Genomic DNA, 17715 nt, shown 5'->3' with positions numbered 1-17715 from the left:
GTAATGGTGAGCATAGTTGCCTTCCAAGCAGTTGATCCGGGTTCGATTCCCGGCCACCGCAACGGGCGCAAATTTTTAGTATGAGTATGTGAGCCACGTGCTGTTAAATTAACGTTTTCTTTCGTCGTTGCTCCACGCAGGCCATCCTGTAGTATGTCCCGACTTGTCCCGACTTTGCTCGGCTGACGCGAAAGCTGACGCTTGGAATTCGCCCTTATCAAGAGGACAGGCGATATAAACGGCTGTGAGAGGTGAGGTGTAGCGAAGTACCAAAACGACAGGCAAACTGCGAAATTTTCTGCTCCTGTCTTCTTTTAACAAAAAATAAAAAAAAGAGACGCAGTCGGTAGGACTCGAACCTACGCTCCCAGAGGGAATCTGATTTCTAGTCAGACGCCTTAACACTCGGCCACGACTGCTCGCAGCCAAAAAGTCCCTCGAATCGTGAAAACTCAAACCGTTCTGCGCAGTATGTTGACAGGAAACGAACTCCGTGCACTGATTACGGCAGGGCTACCAGCGCTACGAGACGAGCCATTACGGAAGCCGTTAAAATCTTCGCCCGGACAGGGACTCGAACCCTGGACCCTTAGGTTAAAAGCCTAATGCTCTACCGACTGAGCTATCGGCTCACACTTGTTGGGGGATGGAGCAGCTGCAGGCAATGTGAATAACTGGAACGCGTATTGCTGGCTTCTGGCGCAACTGGCGACTTCACCGACTTGCCACTGACGCTGGTAGCAGCCCAACAGCGGACCAGTGCCTCTTCTCCCTTTATCCCGGTGCTGACAGTAATTGCATCTCGTGCCTTTTTTCCCCGATTACGCTCGTTGAAGCTCCGGAAGGAGGGCGACAAACGAGGGTTGGAGGGCCAAAACATGGAGGGTCGTGTGCGCAAAAACTTCGCTTCCGGTACCGGGAATCGAACCCTGGCCTCCTGGGTGAAAGCCAGGTATCCTAGCCACTAGACCACACCGGATTTGCTCGATAAGTGTCAGATTTACTCCCTCTCCTCTGGCATTTCGTGCTGAATCCGGACTCAGTGGTGTTTCTCTGTTTGCGAGCATATTTGCGCCTACAGACTGGCATGGCGCACAGCTCGAAACTGACTATTCATTGCTGTTTGCATCATAATTTTACTCATAACAGGGGAGGAGAAAGGTCAAAGCTGTACCTTGCCATAGCTGGATGTAAACATTTTGACGCTGAGGCGTGGACCTCCTTGTGGATAACAAACGACAATTCAGTTCGTTCCCTAGCAACAGCAACGCGTTAATTCAGCCATGATGTACAGCAAATTATATGCCCCGGGTGAGGATCGAACTCACGACCTTAAGATTATGAGACTTACGCGCTGCCCACTGCGCTACCGAGGCACGTCTGCACCAACGTCCCAGGAAACTTGGTAAGCCTCGCATATTAGAGATAGACCAGTTTGCGCTTTCTCAAGAATCTGTTGTGTTGCTACACGTGCTTTCCCGAATTGCTAGATTAAACTGCTGCCGCGGCTTTTCCAACGGAAAGCAGCACTGCCTGAGGTTACAGTACATCGCCCTTGCGGCACCTGAACACAGCGTCCTGTAGGCCAGGCTGACGCTAGAGTTCAGAAATAGCACGCGTCGTCCAAGTACGGTCTCTGCGTGCTGCGTGTTTGGTTCTTCTCACAGCGAATCCTGCTATACATTTCTGAGCTGACGCAGCTCAAACGAGCAATCGGCGCGGCAGCATTATAGCGAGAACAGCAAAACGATGCATCGGCCGGAATCGAACCCGGGCCGCCCGCGTGGTAGGCGAACAACCTGCCGCTTTTTTTTGTTGTTGTTCTCATTTTTTTAGTTGCATTTGTTGGGGGCGGTCGACCGTGCTTCCCGAGCATATTCCAGAGTAGCTGTCTGCAGGGAAAGTGGGATTGCCACCCAACGACGCCGGATACAACCGAAAAAAGTGCTACACACGCGGAGTCCCCACTACACTGCCTTAAAGCGACCGCTCATCACTATCGTGTGAGTAACCTTGCGGCCGCGGCGACGAGTCTTGCCCAAAGACGCAGCGTGCGTGAGGCCGCTGCCCGAACGCGTGGGGATGCACCCTCCTACCTCGTAAAGCGCCTACAGCTACTATCACCGTGGGCCGCTGCGGCGGGCGGAAGCCGACACAGCGCGGCGTCACGGGCAGCGGCTGGTGCGGTGGTGGTGTAATGGTGAGCATAGTTGCCTTCAAGCAGTTGATCCGGGTTCGATTCCCGGCCACCGCAACGGGCGCAAATTTTTACGTATGAGTATGTGAGCCACGTGCTGTTAAATTAACGTTTTCTTTCCGTCGTTGCTCCACGCAGGCCATCCTGTAGTATGTCCCGACTTGTCCCGACTTTGCTCGGCTGACGCGAAAGCTGACGCTTGGAATTCGCCCTTATCAAGAGGACAGGCGATATAAACGGCTGTGAGAGGTGAGGTGTAGCGAAGTACCAAAACGACAGGCAAACTGCGAAATTTTCTGCTCCTTCTTCTTAAACAAAAAAATAAAAAAAAGAGACGCAGTCGGTAGGACTCGAACCTACGCTCCCAGAGGGAATCTGATTTCTAGTCAGACGCCTTAACCACTCGGCCACGACTGCTCGCAGCCAAAAAGTTCCCTCGAATCGTGAAAACTCAAACCGTTCTGCGCAGTATGTTGACAGGAAACGAACTCCGTGCACTGATTACGGCAGGGCTACCAGCGCTACGAGACGAGCCATTACGGAAGCGTTAAAATCTTCGCCCGGACAGGGACTCGAACCCTGGACCCTTAGGTTAAAAGCCTAATGCTCTACCGACTGAGCTATCCGGGCTCACACTTGTTGGGGGATGGAGCAGCTGCAGGCAATGTGAATAACTGGAACGCGTAATTGCTGGCTTCTGGCGCAACTGGCGACTTCACCGACTTGCCACTGACGCTGGTAGCAGCCCAACAGCGGACCAGTGCCTCTTCTCCCTTTATCCCGGTGCTGACAGTAATTGCATCTCGTGCCTTTTTTCCCCGATTACGCTCGGTTGAAGCTCCGGAAGGAGGGCGACAAACGAGGGTTGGAGGGCCAAAACATGGAGGGTCGTGTGCGCAAAAACTTCGCTTCCGGTACCGGGAATCGAACCCTGGCCTCCTGGGTGAAAGCCAGGTATCCTAGCCACTAGACCACACCGGATTTGCTCGATAAGTGTCAGATTTACTCCCTCTCCTCTGGCATTTCGTGCTGAATCCGGACTCAGTGGTGTTCTCTGTTTGCGAGCATATTTGCGCCTACAGACTGGCATGGCGCACAGCTCGAAACTGACTATTCATTGCTGTTTGCATCATATTTTACTCATAACAGGGGAGGAGAAAGGTCAAAGCTGTACCTTGCCATAGCTGGATGTAAACATTTTGACGCTGAGGCGTGGACTCCTTGTGGATAACAAACGACAATTCAGTTCGTTCCCTAGCAACAGCAACGCCGTTAATTCAGCCATGATGTACAGCAAATTATATGCCCCGGGTGAGGATCGAACTCACGACCTTAAGATTATGAGACTTACGCGCTGCCCACTGCGCTACCGAGGCACGTCTGCAACCAACGTCCCAGGAAACTTGGTAAGCCTCGCATATTAGAGATAGACAGTTTGCGCTTTCTCAAGAATCTGTTGTGTTGCTACACGTGCTTTCCCGAATTGCTAGATTAAACTGCTGCCGCGGCTTTTCCAACGGAAAGCAGCACTGCCTGAGGTTACAGTACATCGCCCTTGCGGCACCTGAACACAGCGGCCTGTAGGGCCAGGCTGACGCTAGAGTTCAGAAATAGCACGCGTCCGTCCAAGTACGGTCTCTTGCGTGCTGCGTGTTTGGTTCTTCTCACAGCGAATCCTGCTATACATTTCTGAGGCTGACGCAGCTCAAACGAGCAATCGGCGCGGCAGCATTATAGCGAGAACAGCAAAACGATGCATCGGCCGGGAATCGAACCCGGGCCGCCCGCGTGGTAGGCGAACAACCTGCCGCTTTTTTTGTTGTTGTTCTCATTTTTTTAGTTGCATTTGTTGGGGGCGGTCGACCGTGCTTCCCGAGCATATTCCAGAGTAGCTGTCTGCAGGGAAAGTGGGATTGCCACCCAACGACGCCGGATACAACCGAAAAAAGTGCTACACACGCGGAGTCCCCCACTACACTGCCTTAAAGCGACCGCTCATCACTATCGTGTGAGTAACCTTGCGGCCGCGGCGACGAGTCTTGCCCAAAGACGCAGCGTGCGTGGAGGCGCTGCCCGAACGCGTGTGGATGCACCCTCCTACCTCGTAAAGCGCCTACAGCTACTATCACCGTGGGCCGCTGCCGGCGGGCGGGAAGCCGACACAGCGCGGCGTCACGGGCAGCGGCTGTGCGGTGGTGGTGTAATGGTGAGCATAGTTGCCTTCCAAGCAGTTGATCCGGGTTCGATTCCCGGCCACCGCAACGGGCGCAAATTTTTACGTATGAGTATGTGAGCCACGTGCTGTTAAATTAACGTTTTCTTTCCGTCGTTGCTCCACGCAGGCCATCCTGTAGTATGTCCCGACTTGTCCCGACTTTGCTCGGCTGACGCGAAAGCTGACGCTTGGAATTCGCCCTTATCAAGAGGACAGGCGATATAAACGGCTGTGAGAGGTGAGGTGTAGCGAAGTACCAAAACGACAGGCAAACTGCGAAATTTTCTGCTCCTTCTTCTTAAACAAAAAAATAAAAAAAAGAGACGCAGTCGGTAGGACTCGAACCTACGCTCCCAGAGGGAATCTGATTTCTAGTCAGACGCCTTAACCACTCGGCCACGACTGCTCGCAGCCAAAAAGTTCCCTCGAATCGTGAAAACTCAAACCGTTCTGCGCAGTATGTTGACAGGAAACGAACTCCGTGCACTGATTACGGCAGGGCTACCAGCGCTACGAGACGAGCCATTACGGAAGCGTTAAAATCTTCGCCCGGACAGGGACTCGAACCCTGGACCCTTAGGTTAAAAGCCTAATGCTCTACCGACTGAGCTATCCGGGCTCACACTTGTTGGGGGATGGAGCAGCTGCAGGCAATGTGAATAACTGGAACGCGTAATTGCTGGCTTCTGGCGCAACTGGCGACTTCACCGACTTGCCACTGACGCTGGTAGCAGCCCAACAGCGGACCAGTGCCTCTTCTCCCTTTATCCCGGTGCTGACAGTAATTGCATCTCGTGCCTTTTTTCCCCGATTACGCTCGGTTGAAGCTCCGGAAGGAGGGCGACAAACGAGGGTTGGAGGGCCAAAACATGGAGGGTCGTGTGCGCAAAAACTTCGCTTCCGGTACCGGGAATCGAACCCTGGCCTCCTGGGTGAAAGCCAGGTATCCTAGCCACTAGACCACACCGGATTTGCTCGATAAGTGTCAGATTTACTCCCTCTCCTCTGGCATTTCGTGCTGAATCCGGACTCAGTGGTGTTCTCTGTTTGCGAGCATATTTGCGCCTACAGACTGGCATGGCGCACAGCTCGAAACTGACTATTCATTGCTGTTTGCATCATATTTTACTCATAACAGGGGAGGAGAAAGGTCAAAGCTGTACCTTGCCATAGCTGGATGTAAACATTTTGACGCTGAGGCGTGGACTCCTTGTGGATAACAAACGACAATTCAGTTCGTTCCCTAGCAACAGCAACGCCGTTAATTCAGCCATGATGTACAGCAAATTATATGCCCCGGGTGAGGATCGAACTCACGACCTTAAGATTATGAGACTTACGCGCTGCCCACTGCGCTACCGAGGCACGTCTGCAACCAACGTCCCAGGAAACTTGGTAAGCCTCGCATATTAGAGATAGACAGTTTGCGCTTTCTCAAGAATCTGTTGTGTTGCTACACGTGCTTTCCCGAATTGCTAGATTAAACTGCTGCCGCGGCTTTTCCAACGGAAAGCAGCACTGCCTGAGGTTACAGTACATCGCCCTTGCGGCACCTGAACACAGCGGCCTGTAGGGCCAGGCTGACGCTAGAGTTCAGAAATAGCACGCGTCCGTCCAAGTACGGTCTCTTGCGTGCTGCGTGTTTGGTTCTTCTCACAGCGAATCCTGCTATACATTTCTGAGGCTGACGCAGCTCAAACGAGCAATCGGCGCGGCAGCATTATAGCGAGAACAGCAAAACGATGCATCGGCCGGGAATCGAACCCGGGCCGCCCGCGTGGTAGGCGAACAACCTGCCGCTTTTTTTGTTGTTGTTCTCATTTTTTTAGTTGCATTTGTTGGGGGCGGTCGACCGTGCTTCCCGAGCATATTCCAGAGTAGCTGTCTGCAGGGAAAGTGGGATTGCCACCCAACGACGCCGGATACAACCGAAAAAAGTGCTACACACGCGGAGTCCCCCACTACACTGCCTTAAAGCGACCGCTCATCACTATCGTGTGAGTAACCTTGCGGCCGCGGCGACGAGTCTTGCCCAAAGACGCAGCGTGCGTGGAGGCGCTGCCCGAACGCGTGTGGATGCACCCTCCTACCTCGTAAAGCGCCTACAGCTACTATCACCGTGGGCCGCTGCCGGCGGGCGGGAAGCCGACACAGCGCGGCGTCACGGGCAGCGGCTGTGCGGTGGTGGTGTAATGGTGAGCATAGTTGCCTTCCAAGCAGTTGATCCGGGTTCGATTCCCGGCCACCGCAACGGGCGCAAATTTTTACGTATGAGTATGTGAGCCACGTGCTGTTAAATTAACGTTTTCTTTCCGTCGTTGCTCCACGCAGGCCATCCTGTAGTATGTCCCGACTTGTCCCGACTTTGCTCGGCTGACGCGAAAGCTGACGCTTGGAATTCGCCCTTATCAAGAGGACAGGCGATATAAACGGCTGTGAGAGGTGAGGTGTAGCGAAGTACCAAAACGACAGGCAAACTGCGAAATTTTCTGCTCCTTCTTCTTAAACAAAAAAATAAAAAAAAGAGACGCAGTCGGTAGGACTCGAACCTACGCTCCCAGAGGGAATCTGATTTCTAGTCAGACGCCTTAACCACTCGGCCACGACTGCTCGCAGCCAAAAAGTTCCCTCGAATCGTGAAAACTCAAACCGTTCTGCGCAGTATGTTGACAGGAAACGAACTCCGTGCACTGATTACGGCAGGGCTACCAGCGCTACGAGACGAGCCATTACGGAAGCGTTAAAATCTTCGCCCGGACAGGGACTCGAACCCTGGACCCTTAGGTTAAAAGCCTAATGCTCTACCGACTGAGCTATCCGGGCTCACACTTGTTGGGGGATGGAGCAGCTGCAGGCAATGTGAATAACTGGAACGCGTAATTGCTGGCTTCTGGCGCAACTGGCGACTTCACCGACTTGCCACTGACGCTGGTAGCAGCCCAACAGCGGACCAGTGCCTCTTCTCCCTTTATCCCGGTGCTGACAGTAATTGCATCTCGTGCCTTTTTTCCCCGATTACGCTCGGTTGAAGCTCCGGAAGGAGGGCGACAAACGAGGGTTGGAGGGCCAAAACATGGAGGGTCGTGTGCGCAAAAACTTCGCTTCCGGTACCGGGAATCGAACCCTGGCCTCCTGGGTGAAAGCCAGGTATCCTAGCCACTAGACCACACCGGATTTGCTCGATAAGTGTCAGATTTACTCCCTCTCCTCTGGCATTTCGTGCTGAATCCGGACTCAGTGGTGTTCTCTGTTTGCGAGCATATTTGCGCCTACAGACTGGCATGGCGCACAGCTCGAAACTGACTATTCATTGCTGTTTGCATCATATTTTACTCATAACAGGGGAGGAGAAAGGTCAAAGCTGTACCTTGCCATAGCTGGATGTAAACATTTTGACGCTGAGGCGTGGACTCCTTGTGGATAACAAACGACAATTCAGTTCGTTCCCTAGCAACAGCAACGCCGTTAATTCAGCCATGATGTACAGCAAATTATATGCCCCGGGTGAGGATCGAACTCACGACCTTAAGATTATGAGACTTACGCGCTGCCCACTGCGCTACCGAGGCACGTCTGCAACCAACGTCCCAGGAAACTTGGTAAGCCTCGCATATTAGAGATAGACAGTTTGCGCTTTCTCAAGAATCTGTTGTGTTGCTACACGTGCTTTCCCGAATTGCTAGATTAAACTGCTGCCGCGGCTTTTCCAACGGAAAGCAGCACTGCCTGAGGTTACAGTACATCGCCCTTGCGGCACCTGAACACAGCGGCCTGTAGGGCCAGGCTGACGCTAGAGTTCAGAAATAGCACGCGTCCGTCCAAGTACGGTCTCTTGCGTGCTGCGTGTTTGGTTCTTCTCACAGCGAATCCTGCTATACATTTCTGAGGCTGACGCAGCTCAAACGAGCAATCGGCGCGGCAGCATTATAGCGAGAACAGCAAAACGATGCATCGGCCGGGAATCGAACCCGGGCCGCCCGCGTGGTAGGCGAACAACCTGCCGCTTTTTTTGTTGTTGTTCTCATTTTTTTAGTTGCATTTGTTGGGGGCGGTCGACCGTGCTTCCCGAGCATATTCCAGAGTAGCTGTCTGCAGGGAAAGTGGGATTGCCACCCAACGACGCCGGATACAACCGAAAAAAGTGCTACACACGCGGAGTCCCCCACTACACTGCCTTAAAGCGACCGCTCATCACTATCGTGTGAGTAACCTTGCGGCCGCGGCGACGAGTCTTGCCCAAAGACGCAGCGTGCGTGGAGGCGCTGCCCGAACGCGTGTGGATGCACCCTCCTACCTCGTAAAGCGCCTACAGCTACTATCACCGTGGGCCGCTGCCGGCGGGCGGGAAGCCGACACAGCGCGGCGTCACGGGCAGCGGCTGTGCGGTGGTGGTGTAATGGTGAGCATAGTTGCCTTCCAAGCAGTTGATCCGGGTTCGATTCCCGGCCACCGCAACGGGCGCAAATTTTTACGTATGAGTATGTGAGCCACGTGCTGTTAAATTAACGTTTTCTTTCCGTCGTTGCTCCACGCAGGCCATCCTGTAGTATGTCCCGACTTGTCCCGACTTTGCTCGGCTGACGCGAAAGCTGACGCTTGGAATTCGCCCTTATCAAGAGGACAGGCGATATAAACGGCTGTGAGAGGTGAGGTGTAGCGAAGTACCAAAACGACAGGCAAACTGCGAAATTTTCTGCTCCTTCTTCTTAAACAAAAAAATAAAAAAAAGAGACGCAGTCGGTAGGACTCGAACCTACGCTCCCAGAGGGAATCTGATTTCTAGTCAGACGCCTTAACCACTCGGCCACGACTGCTCGCAGCCAAAAAGTTCCCTCGAATCGTGAAAACTCAAACCGTTCTGCGCAGTATGTTGACAGGAAACGAACTCCGTGCACTGATTACGGCAGGGCTACCAGCGCTACGAGACGAGCCATTACGGAAGCGTTAAAATCTTCGCCCGGACAGGGACTCGAACCCTGGACCCTTAGGTTAAAAGCCTAATGCTCTACCGACTGAGCTATCCGGGCTCACACTTGTTGGGGGATGGAGCAGCTGCAGGCAATGTGAATAACTGGAACGCGTAATTGCTGGCTTCTGGCGCAACTGGCGACTTCACCGACTTGCCACTGACGCTGGTAGCAGCCCAACAGCGGACCAGTGCCTCTTCTCCCTTTATCCCGGTGCTGACAGTAATTGCATCTCGTGCCTTTTTTCCCCGATTACGCTCGGTTGAAGCTCCGGAAGGAGGGCGACAAACGAGGGTTGGAGGGCCAAAACATGGAGGGTCGTGTGCGCAAAAACTTCGCTTCCGGTACCGGGAATCGAACCCTGGCCTCCTGGGTGAAAGCCAGGTATCCTAGCCACTAGACCACACCGGATTTGCTCGATAAGTGTCAGATTTACTCCCTCTCCTCTGGCATTTCGTGCTGAATCCGGACTCAGTGGTGTTCTCTGTTTGCGAGCATATTTGCGCCTACAGACTGGCATGGCGCACAGCTCGAAACTGACTATTCATTGCTGTTTGCATCATATTTTACTCATAACAGGGGAGGAGAAAGGTCAAAGCTGTACCTTGCCATAGCTGGATGTAAACATTTTGACGCTGAGGCGTGGACTCCTTGTGGATAACAAACGACAATTCAGTTCGTTCCCTAGCAACAGCAACGCCGTTAATTCAGCCATGATGTACAGCAAATTATATGCCCCGGGTGAGGATCGAACTCACGACCTTAAGATTATGAGACTTACGCGCTGCCCACTGCGCTACCGAGGCACGTCTGCAACCAACGTCCCAGGAAACTTGGTAAGCCTCGCATATTAGAGATAGACAGTTTGCGCTTTCTCAAGAATCTGTTGTGTTGCTACACGTGCTTTCCCGAATTGCTAGATTAAACTGCTGCCGCGGCTTTTCCAACGGAAAGCAGCACTGCCTGAGGTTACAGTACATCGCCCTTGCGGCACCTGAACACAGCGGCCTGTAGGGCCAGGCTGACGCTAGAGTTCAGAAATAGCACGCGTCCGTCCAAGTACGGTCTCTTGCGTGCTGCGTGTTTGGTTCTTCTCACAGCGAATCCTGCTATACATTTCTGAGGCTGACGCAGCTCAAACGAGCAATCGGCGCGGCAGCATTATAGCGAGAACAGCAAAACGATGCATCGGCCGGGAATCGAACCCGGGCCGCCCGCGTGGTAGGCGAACAACCTGCCGCTTTTTTTGTTGTTGTTCTCATTTTTTTAGTTGCATTTGTTGGGGGCGGTCGACCGTGCTTCCCGAGCATATTCCAGAGTAGCTGTCTGCAGGGAAAGTGGGATTGCCACCCAACGACGCCGGATACAACCGAAAAAAGTGCTACACACGCGGAGTCCCCCACTACACTGCCTTAAAGCGACCGCTCATCACTATCGTGTGAGTAACCTTGCGGCCGCGGCGACGAGTCTTGCCCAAAGACGCAGCGTGCGTGGAGGCGCTGCCCGAACGCGTGTGGATGCACCCTCCTACCTCGTAAAGCGCCTACAGCTACTATCACCGTGGGCCGCTGCCGGCGGGCGGGAAGCCGACACAGCGCGGCGTCACGGGCAGCGGCTGTGCGGTGGTGGTGTAATGGTGAGCATAGTTGCCTTCCAAGCAGTTGATCCGGGTTCGATTCCCGGCCACCGCAACGGGCGCAAATTTTTACGTATGAGTATGTGAGCCACGTGCTGTTAAATTAACGTTTTCTTTCCGTCGTTGCTCCACGCAGGCCATCCTGTAGTATGTCCCGACTTGTCCCGACTTTGCTCGGCTGACGCGAAAGCTGACGCTTGGAATTCGCCCTTATCAAGAGGACAGGCGATATAAACGGCTGTGAGAGGTGAGGTGTAGCGAAGTACCAAAACGACAGGCAAACTGCGAAATTTTCTGCTCCTTCTTCTTAAACAAAAAAATAAAAAAAAGAGACGCAGTCGGTAGGACTCGAACCTACGCTCCCAGAGGGAATCTGATTTCTAGTCAGACGCCTTAACCACTCGGCCACGACTGCTCGCAGCCAAAAAGTTCCCTCGAATCGTGAAAACTCAAACCGTTCTGCGCAGTATGTTGACAGGAAACGAACTCCGTGCACTGATTACGGCAGGGCTACCAGCGCTACGAGACGAGCCATTACGGAAGCGTTAAAATCTTCGCCCGGACAGGGACTCGAACCCTGGACCCTTAGGTTAAAAGCCTAATGCTCTACCGACTGAGCTATCCGGGCTCACACTTGTTGGGGGATGGAGCAGCTGCAGGCAATGTGAATAACTGGAACGCGTAATTGCTGGCTTCTGGCGCAACTGGCGACTTCACCGACTTGCCACTGACGCTGGTAGCAGCCCAACAGCGGACCAGTGCCTCTTCTCCCTTTATCCCGGTGCTGACAGTAATTGCATCTCGTGCCTTTTTTCCCCGATTACGCTCGGTTGAAGCTCCGGAAGGAGGGCGACAAACGAGGGTTGGAGGGCCAAAACATGGAGGGTCGTGTGCGCAAAAACTTCGCTTCCGGTACCGGGAATCGAACCCTGGCCTCCTGGGTGAAAGCCAGGTATCCTAGCCACTAGACCACACCGGATTTGCTCGATAAGTGTCAGATTTACTCCCTCTCCTCTGGCATTTCGTGCTGAATCCGGACTCAGTGGTGTTCTCTGTTTGCGAGCATATTTGCGCCTACAGACTGGCATGGCGCACAGCTCGAAACTGACTATTCATTGCTGTTTGCATCATATTTTACTCATAACAGGGGAGGAGAAAGGTCAAAGCTGTACCTTGCCATAGCTGCATGTAAACATTTTGACGCTGAGGCGTGGACTCCTTGTGGATAACAAACGACAATTCAGTTCGTTCCCTAGCAACAGCAACGCCGTTAATTCAGCCATGATGTACAGCAAATTATATGCCCCGGGTGAGGATCGAACTCACGACCTTAAGATTATGAGACTTACGCGCTGCCCACTGCGCTACCGAGGCACGTCTGCAACCAACGTCCCAGGAAACTTGGTAAGCCTCGCATATTAGAGATAGACAGTTTGCGCTTTCTCAAGAATCTGTTGTGTTGCTACACGTGCTTTCCCGAATTGCTAGATTAAACTGCTGCCGCGGCTTTTCCAACGGAAAGCAGCACTGCCTGAGGTTACAGTACATCGCCCTTGCGGCACCTGAACACAGCGGCCTGTAGGGCCAGGCTGACGCTAGAGTTCAGAAATAGCACGCGTCCGTCCAAGTACGGTCTCTTGCGTGCTGCGTGTTTGGTTCTTCTCACAGCGAATCCTGCTATACATTTCTGAGGCTGACGCAGCTCAAACGAGCAATCGGCGCGGCAGCATTATAGCGAGAACAGCAAAACGATGCATCGGCCGGGAATCGAACCCGGGCCGCCCGCGTGGTAGGCGAACAACCTGCCGCTTTTTTTGTTGTTGTTCTCATTTTTTTAGTTGCATTTGTTGGGGGCGGTCGACCGTGCTTCCCGAGCATATTCCAGAGTAGCTGTCTGCAGGGAAAGTGGGATTGCCACCCAACGACGCCGGATACAACCGAAAAAAGTGCTACACACGCGGAGTCCCCCACTACACTGCCTTAAAGCGACCGCTCATCACTATCGTGTGAGTAACCTTGCGGCCGCGGCGACGAGTCTTGCCCAAAGACGCAGCGTGCGTGGAGGCGCTGCCCGAACGCGTGTGGATGCACCCTCCTACCTCGTAAAGCGCCTACAGCTACTATCACCGTGGGCCGCTGCCGGCGGGCGGGAAGCCGACACAGCGTGGCGTCACGGGCAGCGGCTGTGCGGTGGTGGTGTAATGGTGAGCATAGTTGCCTTCCAAGCAGTTGATCCGGGTTCGATTCCCGGCCACCGCAACGGGCGCAAATTTTTACGTATGAGTATGTGAGCCACGTGCTGTTAAATTAACGTTTTCTTTCCGTCGTTGCTCCACGCAGGCCATCCTGTAGTATGTCCCGACTTGTCCCGACTTTGCTCGGCTGACGCGAAAGCTGACGCTTGGAATTCGCCCTTATCAAGAGGACAGGCGATATAAACGGCTGTGAGAGGTGAGGTGTAGCGAAGTACCAAAACGACAGGCAAACTGCGAAATTTTCTGCTCCTTCTTCTTAAACAAAAAAATAAAAAAAAGAGACGCAGTCGGTAGGACTCGAACCTACGCTCCCAGAGGGAATCTGATTTCTAGTCAGACGCCTTAACCACTCGGCCACGACTGCTCGCAGCCAAAAAGTTCCCTCGAATCGTGAAAACTCAAACCGTTCTGCGCAGTATGTTGACAGGAAACGAACTCCGTGCACTGATTACGGCAGGGCTACCAGCGCTACGAGACGAGCCATTACGGAAGCGTTAAAATCTTCGCCCGGACAGGGACTCGAACCCTGGACCCTTAGGTTAAAAGCCTAATGCTCTACCGACTGAGCTATCCGGGCTCACACTTGTTGGGGGATGGAGCAGCTGCAGGCAATGTGAATAACTGGAACGCGTAATTGCTGGCTTCTGGCGCAACTGGCGACTTCACCGACTTGCCACTGACGCTGGTAGCAGCCCAACAGCGGACCAGTGCCTCTTCTCCCTTTATCCCGGTGCTGACAGTAATTGCATCTCGTGCCTTTTTTCCCCGATTACGCTCGGTTGAAGCTCCGGAAGGAGGGCGACAAACGAGGGTTGGAGGGCCAAAACATGGAGGGTCGTGTGCGCAAAAACTTCGCTTCCGGTACCGGGAATCGAACCCTGGCCTCCTGGGTGAAAGCCAGGTATCCTAGCCACTAGACCACACCGGATTTGCTCGATAAGTGTCAGATTTACTCCCTCTCCTCTGGCATTTCGTGCTGAATCCGGACTCAGTGGTGTTCTCTGTTTGCGAGCATATTTGCGCCTACAGACTGGCATGGCGCACAGCTCGAAACTGACTATTCATTGCTGTTTGCATCATATTTTACTCATAACAGGGGAGGAGAAAGGTCAAAGCTGTACCTTGCCATAGCTGCATGTAAACATTTTGACGCTGAGGCGTGGACTCCTTGTGGATAACAAACGACAATTCAGTTCGTTCCCTAGCAACAGCAACGCCGTTAATTCAGCCATGATGTACAGCAAATTATATGCCCCGGGTGAGGATCGAACTCACGACCTTAAGATTATGAGACTTACGCGCTGCCCACTGCGCTACCGAGGCACGTCTGCAACCAACGTCCCAGGAAACTTGGTAAGCCTCGCATATTAGAGATAGACAGTTTGCGCTTTCTCAAGAATCTGTTGTGTTGCTACACGTGCTTTCCCGAATTGCTAGATTAAACTGCTGCCGCGGCTTTTCCAACGGAAAGCAGCACTGCCTGAGGTTACAGTACATCGCCCTTGCGGCACCTGAACACAGCGGCCTGTAGGGCCAGGCTGACGCTAGAGTTCAGAAATAGCACGCGTCCGTCCAAGTACGGTCTCTTGCGTGCTGCGTGTTTGGTTCTTCTCACAGCGAATCCTGCTATACATTTCTGAGGCTGACGCAGCTCAAACGAGCAATCGGCGCGGCAGCATTATAGCGAGAACAGCAAAACGATGCATCGGCCGGGAATCGAACCCGGGCCGCCCGCGTGGTAGGCGAACAACCTGCCGCTTTTTTTGTTGTTGTTCTCATTTTTTTAGTTGCATTTGTTGGGGGCGGTCGACCGTGCTTCCCGAGCATATTCCAGAGTAGCTGTCTGCAGGGAAAGTGGGATTGCCACCCAACGACGCCGGATACAACCGAAAAAAGTGCTACACACGCGGAGTCCCCCACTACACTGCCTTAAAGCGACCGCTCATCACTATCGTGTGAGTAACCTTGCGGCCGCGGCGACGAGTCTTGCCCAAAGACGCAGCGTGCGTGGAGGCGCTGCCCGAACGCGTGTGGATGCACCCTCCTACCTCGTAAAGCGCCTACAGCTACTATCACCGTGGGCCGCTGCCGGCGGGCGGGAAGCCGACACAGCGCGGCGTCACGGGCAGCGGCTGTGCGGTGGTGGTGTAATGGTGAGCATAGTTGCCTTCCAAGCAGTTGATCCGGGTTCGATTCCCGGCCACCGCAACGGGCGCAAATTTTTACGTATGAGTATGTGAGCCACGTGCTGTTAAATTAACGTTTTCTTTCCGTCGTTGCTCCACGCAGGCCATCCTGTAGTATGTCCCGACTTGTCCCGACTTTGCTCGGCTGACGCGAAAGCTGACGCTTGGAATTCGCCCTTATCAAGAGGACAGGCGATATAAACGGCTGTGAGAGGTGAGGTGTAGCGAAGTACCAAAACGACAGGCAAACTGCGAAATTTTCTGCTCCTTCTTCTTAAACAAAAAAATAAAAAAAAGAGACGCAGTCGGTAGGACTCGAACCTACGCTCCCAGAGGGAATCTGATTTCTAGTCAGACGCCTTAACCACTCGGCCACGACTGCTCGCAGCCAAAAAGTTCCCTCGAATCGTGAAAACTCAAACCGTTCTGCGCAGTATGTTGACAGGAAACGAACTCCGTGCACTGATTACGGCAGGGCTACCAGCGCTACGAGACGAGCCATTACGGAAGCGTTAAAATCTTCGCCCGAACAGGGACTCGAACCCTGGACCCTTAGGTTAAAACCTAATGCTCTACCGACTGAGCTATCCGGGCTCACACTTGTTGGGGGATGGAGCAGCTGCAGGCAATGTGAATAACTGGAACGCGTAATTGCTGGCTTCTGGCGCAACTGGCGACTTCACCGACTTGCCACTGACGCTGGTAGCAGCCCAACAGCGGACCAGTGCCTCTTCTCCCTTTATCCCGGTGCTGACAGTAATTGCATCTCGTGCCTTTTTTCCCCGATTACGCTCGGTTGAAGCTCCGGAAGGAGGGCGACAAACGAGGGTTGGAGGGCCAAAACATGGAGGGTCGTGTGCGCAAAAACTTCGCTTCCGGTACCGGGAATCGAACCCTGGCCTCCTGGGTGAAAGCCAGGTATCCTAGCCACTAGACCACACCGGATTTGCTCGATAAGTGTCAGATTTACTCCCTCTCCTCTGGCATTTCGTGCTGAATCCGGACTCAGTGGTGTTCTCTGTTTGCGAGCATATTTGCGCCTACAGACTGGCATGGCGCACAGCTCGAAACTGACTATTCATTGCTGTTTGCATCATATTTTACTCATAACAGGGGAGGAGAAAGGTCAAAGCTGTACCTTGCCATAGCTGGATGTAAACATTTTGACGCTGTGGCGTGGACTCCTTGTGGATAACAAACGACAATTCAGTTCGTTCCCTAGCAACAGCAACGCCGTTAATTCAGCCATGATGTACAGCAAATTATATGCCCCGGGTGAGGATCGAACTCACGACCTTAAGATTATGAGACTTACGCGCTGCCCACTGCGCTACCGAGGCACGTCTGCAACCAACGTCCCAGGAAACTTGGTAAGCCTCGCATATTAGAGATAGACAGTTTGCGCTTTCTCAAGAATCTGTTGTGTTGCTACACGTGCTTTCCCGAATTGCTAGATTAAACTGCTGCCGCGGCTTTTCCAACGGAAAGCAGCACTGCCTGAGGTTACAGTACATCGCCCTTGCGGCACCTGAACACAGCGGCCTGTAGGGCCAGGCTGACGCTAGAGTTCAGAAATAGCACGCGTCCGTCCAAGTACGGTCTCTTGCGTGCTGCGTGTTTGGTTCTTCTCACAGCGAATCCTGCTATACATTTCTGAGGCTGACGCAGCTCAAACGAGCAATCGGCGCGGCAGCATTATAGCGAGAACAGCAAAACGATGCATCGGCCGGGAATCGAACCCGGGCCGCCCGCGTGGTAGGCGAACAACCTGCCGCTTTTTTTGTTGTTGTTCTCATTTTTTTAGTTGCATTTGTTGGGGGCGGTCGACCGTGCTTCCCGAGCATATTCCAGAGTAGCTGTCTGCAGGGAAAGTGGGATTGCCACCCAACGACGCCGGATACAACCGAAAAAAGTGCTACACACGCGGAGTCCCCCACTACACTGCCTTAAAGCGACCGCTCATCACTATCGTGTGAGTAACCTTGCGGCCGCGGCGACGAGTCTTGCCCAAAGACGCAGCGTGCGTGGAGGCGCTGCCCGAACGCGTGTGGATGCACCCTCCTACCTCGTAAAGCGCCTACAGCTACTATCACCGTGGGCCGCTGCCGGCGGGCGGGAAGCCGACACAGCGCGGCGTCACGGGCAGCGGCTGTGCGGTGGTGGTGTAATGGTGAGCATAGTTGCCTTCCAAGCAGTTGATCCCGGTTCGACTCCCGGCCACCGCAACGGGCGCAAATTTTTACGTATGAGTATGTGAGC

General features: G+C 53.5%; 38 non-coding genes across 38 annotated transcripts; 7 read left to right on the top strand and 31 right to left on the bottom strand.

Annotated features, from left to right (window-relative positions):
- Positions 1–338: 338 nt before the first annotated feature.
- On the bottom strand, positions 339–419 carry Trnas-aga (transfer RNA serine (anticodon AGA)). Its single transcript has one exon. It is a non-coding gene; the product is annotated as a tRNA-Ser (tRNA).
- Positions 420–559: 140 nt separating this feature from the next.
- On the bottom strand, positions 560–630 carry Trnak-uuu (transfer RNA lysine (anticodon UUU)). Its single transcript has one exon. It is a non-coding gene; the product is annotated as a tRNA-Lys (tRNA).
- Positions 631–907: 277 nt separating this feature from the next.
- On the bottom strand, positions 908–979 carry Trnae-uuc (transfer RNA glutamic acid (anticodon UUC)). The gene has a single exon. It is a non-coding gene; the product is annotated as a tRNA-Glu (tRNA).
- A 324-nt stretch (positions 980–1303) lies between these two features.
- On the bottom strand, positions 1304–1376 carry Trnam-cau (transfer RNA methionine (anticodon CAU)). Its single transcript has one exon. It is a non-coding gene; the product is annotated as a tRNA-Met (tRNA).
- Positions 1377–2532: 1156 nt separating this feature from the next.
- Trnas-aga (transfer RNA serine (anticodon AGA)) lies at positions 2533–2614 on the bottom strand. Its single transcript has one exon. It is a non-coding gene; the product is annotated as a tRNA-Ser (tRNA).
- A 140-nt stretch (positions 2615–2754) lies between these two features.
- On the bottom strand, positions 2755–2827 carry Trnak-uuu (transfer RNA lysine (anticodon UUU)). The gene has a single exon. It is a non-coding gene; the product is annotated as a tRNA-Lys (tRNA).
- Positions 2828–3106: 279 nt separating this feature from the next.
- Trnae-uuc (transfer RNA glutamic acid (anticodon UUC)) lies at positions 3107–3178 on the bottom strand. The gene has a single exon. It is a non-coding gene; the product is annotated as a tRNA-Glu (tRNA).
- Positions 3179–3500: 322 nt separating this feature from the next.
- Positions 3501–3573, bottom strand: Trnam-cau (transfer RNA methionine (anticodon CAU)). The gene has a single exon. It is a non-coding gene; the product is annotated as a tRNA-Met (tRNA).
- Positions 3574–4386: 813 nt separating this feature from the next.
- Trnag-ucc (transfer RNA glycine (anticodon UCC)) lies at positions 4387–4458 on the top strand. The gene has a single exon. It is a non-coding gene; the product is annotated as a tRNA-Gly (tRNA).
- Positions 4459–4736: 278 nt separating this feature from the next.
- Positions 4737–4818, bottom strand: Trnas-aga (transfer RNA serine (anticodon AGA)). The gene has a single exon. It is a non-coding gene; the product is annotated as a tRNA-Ser (tRNA).
- A 140-nt stretch (positions 4819–4958) lies between these two features.
- On the bottom strand, positions 4959–5031 carry Trnak-uuu (transfer RNA lysine (anticodon UUU)). Its single transcript has one exon. It is a non-coding gene; the product is annotated as a tRNA-Lys (tRNA).
- A 279-nt stretch (positions 5032–5310) lies between these two features.
- Trnae-uuc (transfer RNA glutamic acid (anticodon UUC)) lies at positions 5311–5382 on the bottom strand. Its single transcript has one exon. It is a non-coding gene; the product is annotated as a tRNA-Glu (tRNA).
- Positions 5383–5704: 322 nt separating this feature from the next.
- Trnam-cau (transfer RNA methionine (anticodon CAU)) lies at positions 5705–5777 on the bottom strand. Its single transcript has one exon. It is a non-coding gene; the product is annotated as a tRNA-Met (tRNA).
- Positions 5778–6590: 813 nt separating this feature from the next.
- Trnag-ucc (transfer RNA glycine (anticodon UCC)) lies at positions 6591–6662 on the top strand. Its single transcript has one exon. It is a non-coding gene; the product is annotated as a tRNA-Gly (tRNA).
- Positions 6663–6940: 278 nt separating this feature from the next.
- Positions 6941–7022, bottom strand: Trnas-aga (transfer RNA serine (anticodon AGA)). Its single transcript has one exon. It is a non-coding gene; the product is annotated as a tRNA-Ser (tRNA).
- Positions 7023–7162: 140 nt separating this feature from the next.
- Trnak-uuu (transfer RNA lysine (anticodon UUU)) lies at positions 7163–7235 on the bottom strand. The gene has a single exon. It is a non-coding gene; the product is annotated as a tRNA-Lys (tRNA).
- Positions 7236–7514: 279 nt separating this feature from the next.
- Positions 7515–7586, bottom strand: Trnae-uuc (transfer RNA glutamic acid (anticodon UUC)). The gene has a single exon. It is a non-coding gene; the product is annotated as a tRNA-Glu (tRNA).
- A 322-nt stretch (positions 7587–7908) lies between these two features.
- On the bottom strand, positions 7909–7981 carry Trnam-cau (transfer RNA methionine (anticodon CAU)). The gene has a single exon. It is a non-coding gene; the product is annotated as a tRNA-Met (tRNA).
- Positions 7982–8794: 813 nt separating this feature from the next.
- Trnag-ucc (transfer RNA glycine (anticodon UCC)) lies at positions 8795–8866 on the top strand. Its single transcript has one exon. It is a non-coding gene; the product is annotated as a tRNA-Gly (tRNA).
- Positions 8867–9144: 278 nt separating this feature from the next.
- On the bottom strand, positions 9145–9226 carry Trnas-aga (transfer RNA serine (anticodon AGA)). The gene has a single exon. It is a non-coding gene; the product is annotated as a tRNA-Ser (tRNA).
- Positions 9227–9366: 140 nt separating this feature from the next.
- On the bottom strand, positions 9367–9439 carry Trnak-uuu (transfer RNA lysine (anticodon UUU)). The gene has a single exon. It is a non-coding gene; the product is annotated as a tRNA-Lys (tRNA).
- A 279-nt stretch (positions 9440–9718) lies between these two features.
- On the bottom strand, positions 9719–9790 carry Trnae-uuc (transfer RNA glutamic acid (anticodon UUC)). Its single transcript has one exon. It is a non-coding gene; the product is annotated as a tRNA-Glu (tRNA).
- A 322-nt stretch (positions 9791–10112) lies between these two features.
- Positions 10113–10185, bottom strand: Trnam-cau (transfer RNA methionine (anticodon CAU)). The gene has a single exon. It is a non-coding gene; the product is annotated as a tRNA-Met (tRNA).
- Positions 10186–10998: 813 nt separating this feature from the next.
- On the top strand, positions 10999–11070 carry Trnag-ucc (transfer RNA glycine (anticodon UCC)). The gene has a single exon. It is a non-coding gene; the product is annotated as a tRNA-Gly (tRNA).
- A 278-nt stretch (positions 11071–11348) lies between these two features.
- On the bottom strand, positions 11349–11430 carry Trnas-aga (transfer RNA serine (anticodon AGA)). Its single transcript has one exon. It is a non-coding gene; the product is annotated as a tRNA-Ser (tRNA).
- A 140-nt stretch (positions 11431–11570) lies between these two features.
- On the bottom strand, positions 11571–11643 carry Trnak-uuu (transfer RNA lysine (anticodon UUU)). Its single transcript has one exon. It is a non-coding gene; the product is annotated as a tRNA-Lys (tRNA).
- A 279-nt stretch (positions 11644–11922) lies between these two features.
- Trnae-uuc (transfer RNA glutamic acid (anticodon UUC)) lies at positions 11923–11994 on the bottom strand. The gene has a single exon. It is a non-coding gene; the product is annotated as a tRNA-Glu (tRNA).
- Positions 11995–12316: 322 nt separating this feature from the next.
- Positions 12317–12389, bottom strand: Trnam-cau (transfer RNA methionine (anticodon CAU)). The gene has a single exon. It is a non-coding gene; the product is annotated as a tRNA-Met (tRNA).
- An 813-nt stretch (positions 12390–13202) lies between these two features.
- On the top strand, positions 13203–13274 carry Trnag-ucc (transfer RNA glycine (anticodon UCC)). The gene has a single exon. It is a non-coding gene; the product is annotated as a tRNA-Gly (tRNA).
- A 278-nt stretch (positions 13275–13552) lies between these two features.
- On the bottom strand, positions 13553–13634 carry Trnas-aga (transfer RNA serine (anticodon AGA)). Its single transcript has one exon. It is a non-coding gene; the product is annotated as a tRNA-Ser (tRNA).
- Positions 13635–13774: 140 nt separating this feature from the next.
- Trnak-uuu (transfer RNA lysine (anticodon UUU)) lies at positions 13775–13847 on the bottom strand. The gene has a single exon. It is a non-coding gene; the product is annotated as a tRNA-Lys (tRNA).
- A 279-nt stretch (positions 13848–14126) lies between these two features.
- Trnae-uuc (transfer RNA glutamic acid (anticodon UUC)) lies at positions 14127–14198 on the bottom strand. Its single transcript has one exon. It is a non-coding gene; the product is annotated as a tRNA-Glu (tRNA).
- Positions 14199–14520: 322 nt separating this feature from the next.
- Positions 14521–14593, bottom strand: Trnam-cau (transfer RNA methionine (anticodon CAU)). Its single transcript has one exon. It is a non-coding gene; the product is annotated as a tRNA-Met (tRNA).
- Positions 14594–15406: 813 nt separating this feature from the next.
- On the top strand, positions 15407–15478 carry Trnag-ucc (transfer RNA glycine (anticodon UCC)). Its single transcript has one exon. It is a non-coding gene; the product is annotated as a tRNA-Gly (tRNA).
- A 278-nt stretch (positions 15479–15756) lies between these two features.
- Trnas-aga (transfer RNA serine (anticodon AGA)) lies at positions 15757–15838 on the bottom strand. The gene has a single exon. It is a non-coding gene; the product is annotated as a tRNA-Ser (tRNA).
- Positions 15839–16329: 491 nt separating this feature from the next.
- On the bottom strand, positions 16330–16401 carry Trnae-uuc (transfer RNA glutamic acid (anticodon UUC)). The gene has a single exon. It is a non-coding gene; the product is annotated as a tRNA-Glu (tRNA).
- Positions 16402–16723: 322 nt separating this feature from the next.
- Positions 16724–16796, bottom strand: Trnam-cau (transfer RNA methionine (anticodon CAU)). Its single transcript has one exon. It is a non-coding gene; the product is annotated as a tRNA-Met (tRNA).
- Positions 16797–17609: 813 nt separating this feature from the next.
- On the top strand, positions 17610–17681 carry Trnag-ucc (transfer RNA glycine (anticodon UCC)). The gene has a single exon. It is a non-coding gene; the product is annotated as a tRNA-Gly (tRNA).
- Positions 17682–17715: the final 34 nt, after the last annotated feature.

Source organism: Schistocerca serialis, unplaced genomic scaffold, assembly GCF_023864345.2.
Source record: "Schistocerca serialis cubense isolate TAMUIC-IGC-003099 unplaced genomic scaffold, iqSchSeri2.2 HiC_scaffold_1048, whole genome shotgun sequence".
In the NCBI taxonomy this organism is placed as follows: domain Eukaryota; kingdom Metazoa; phylum Arthropoda; class Insecta; order Orthoptera; family Acrididae; genus Schistocerca; species Schistocerca serialis.
The sequence above is the reverse complement of the archived record's forward strand: the minus strand, read 5'-3'. Positions and strand labels throughout refer to the sequence as shown.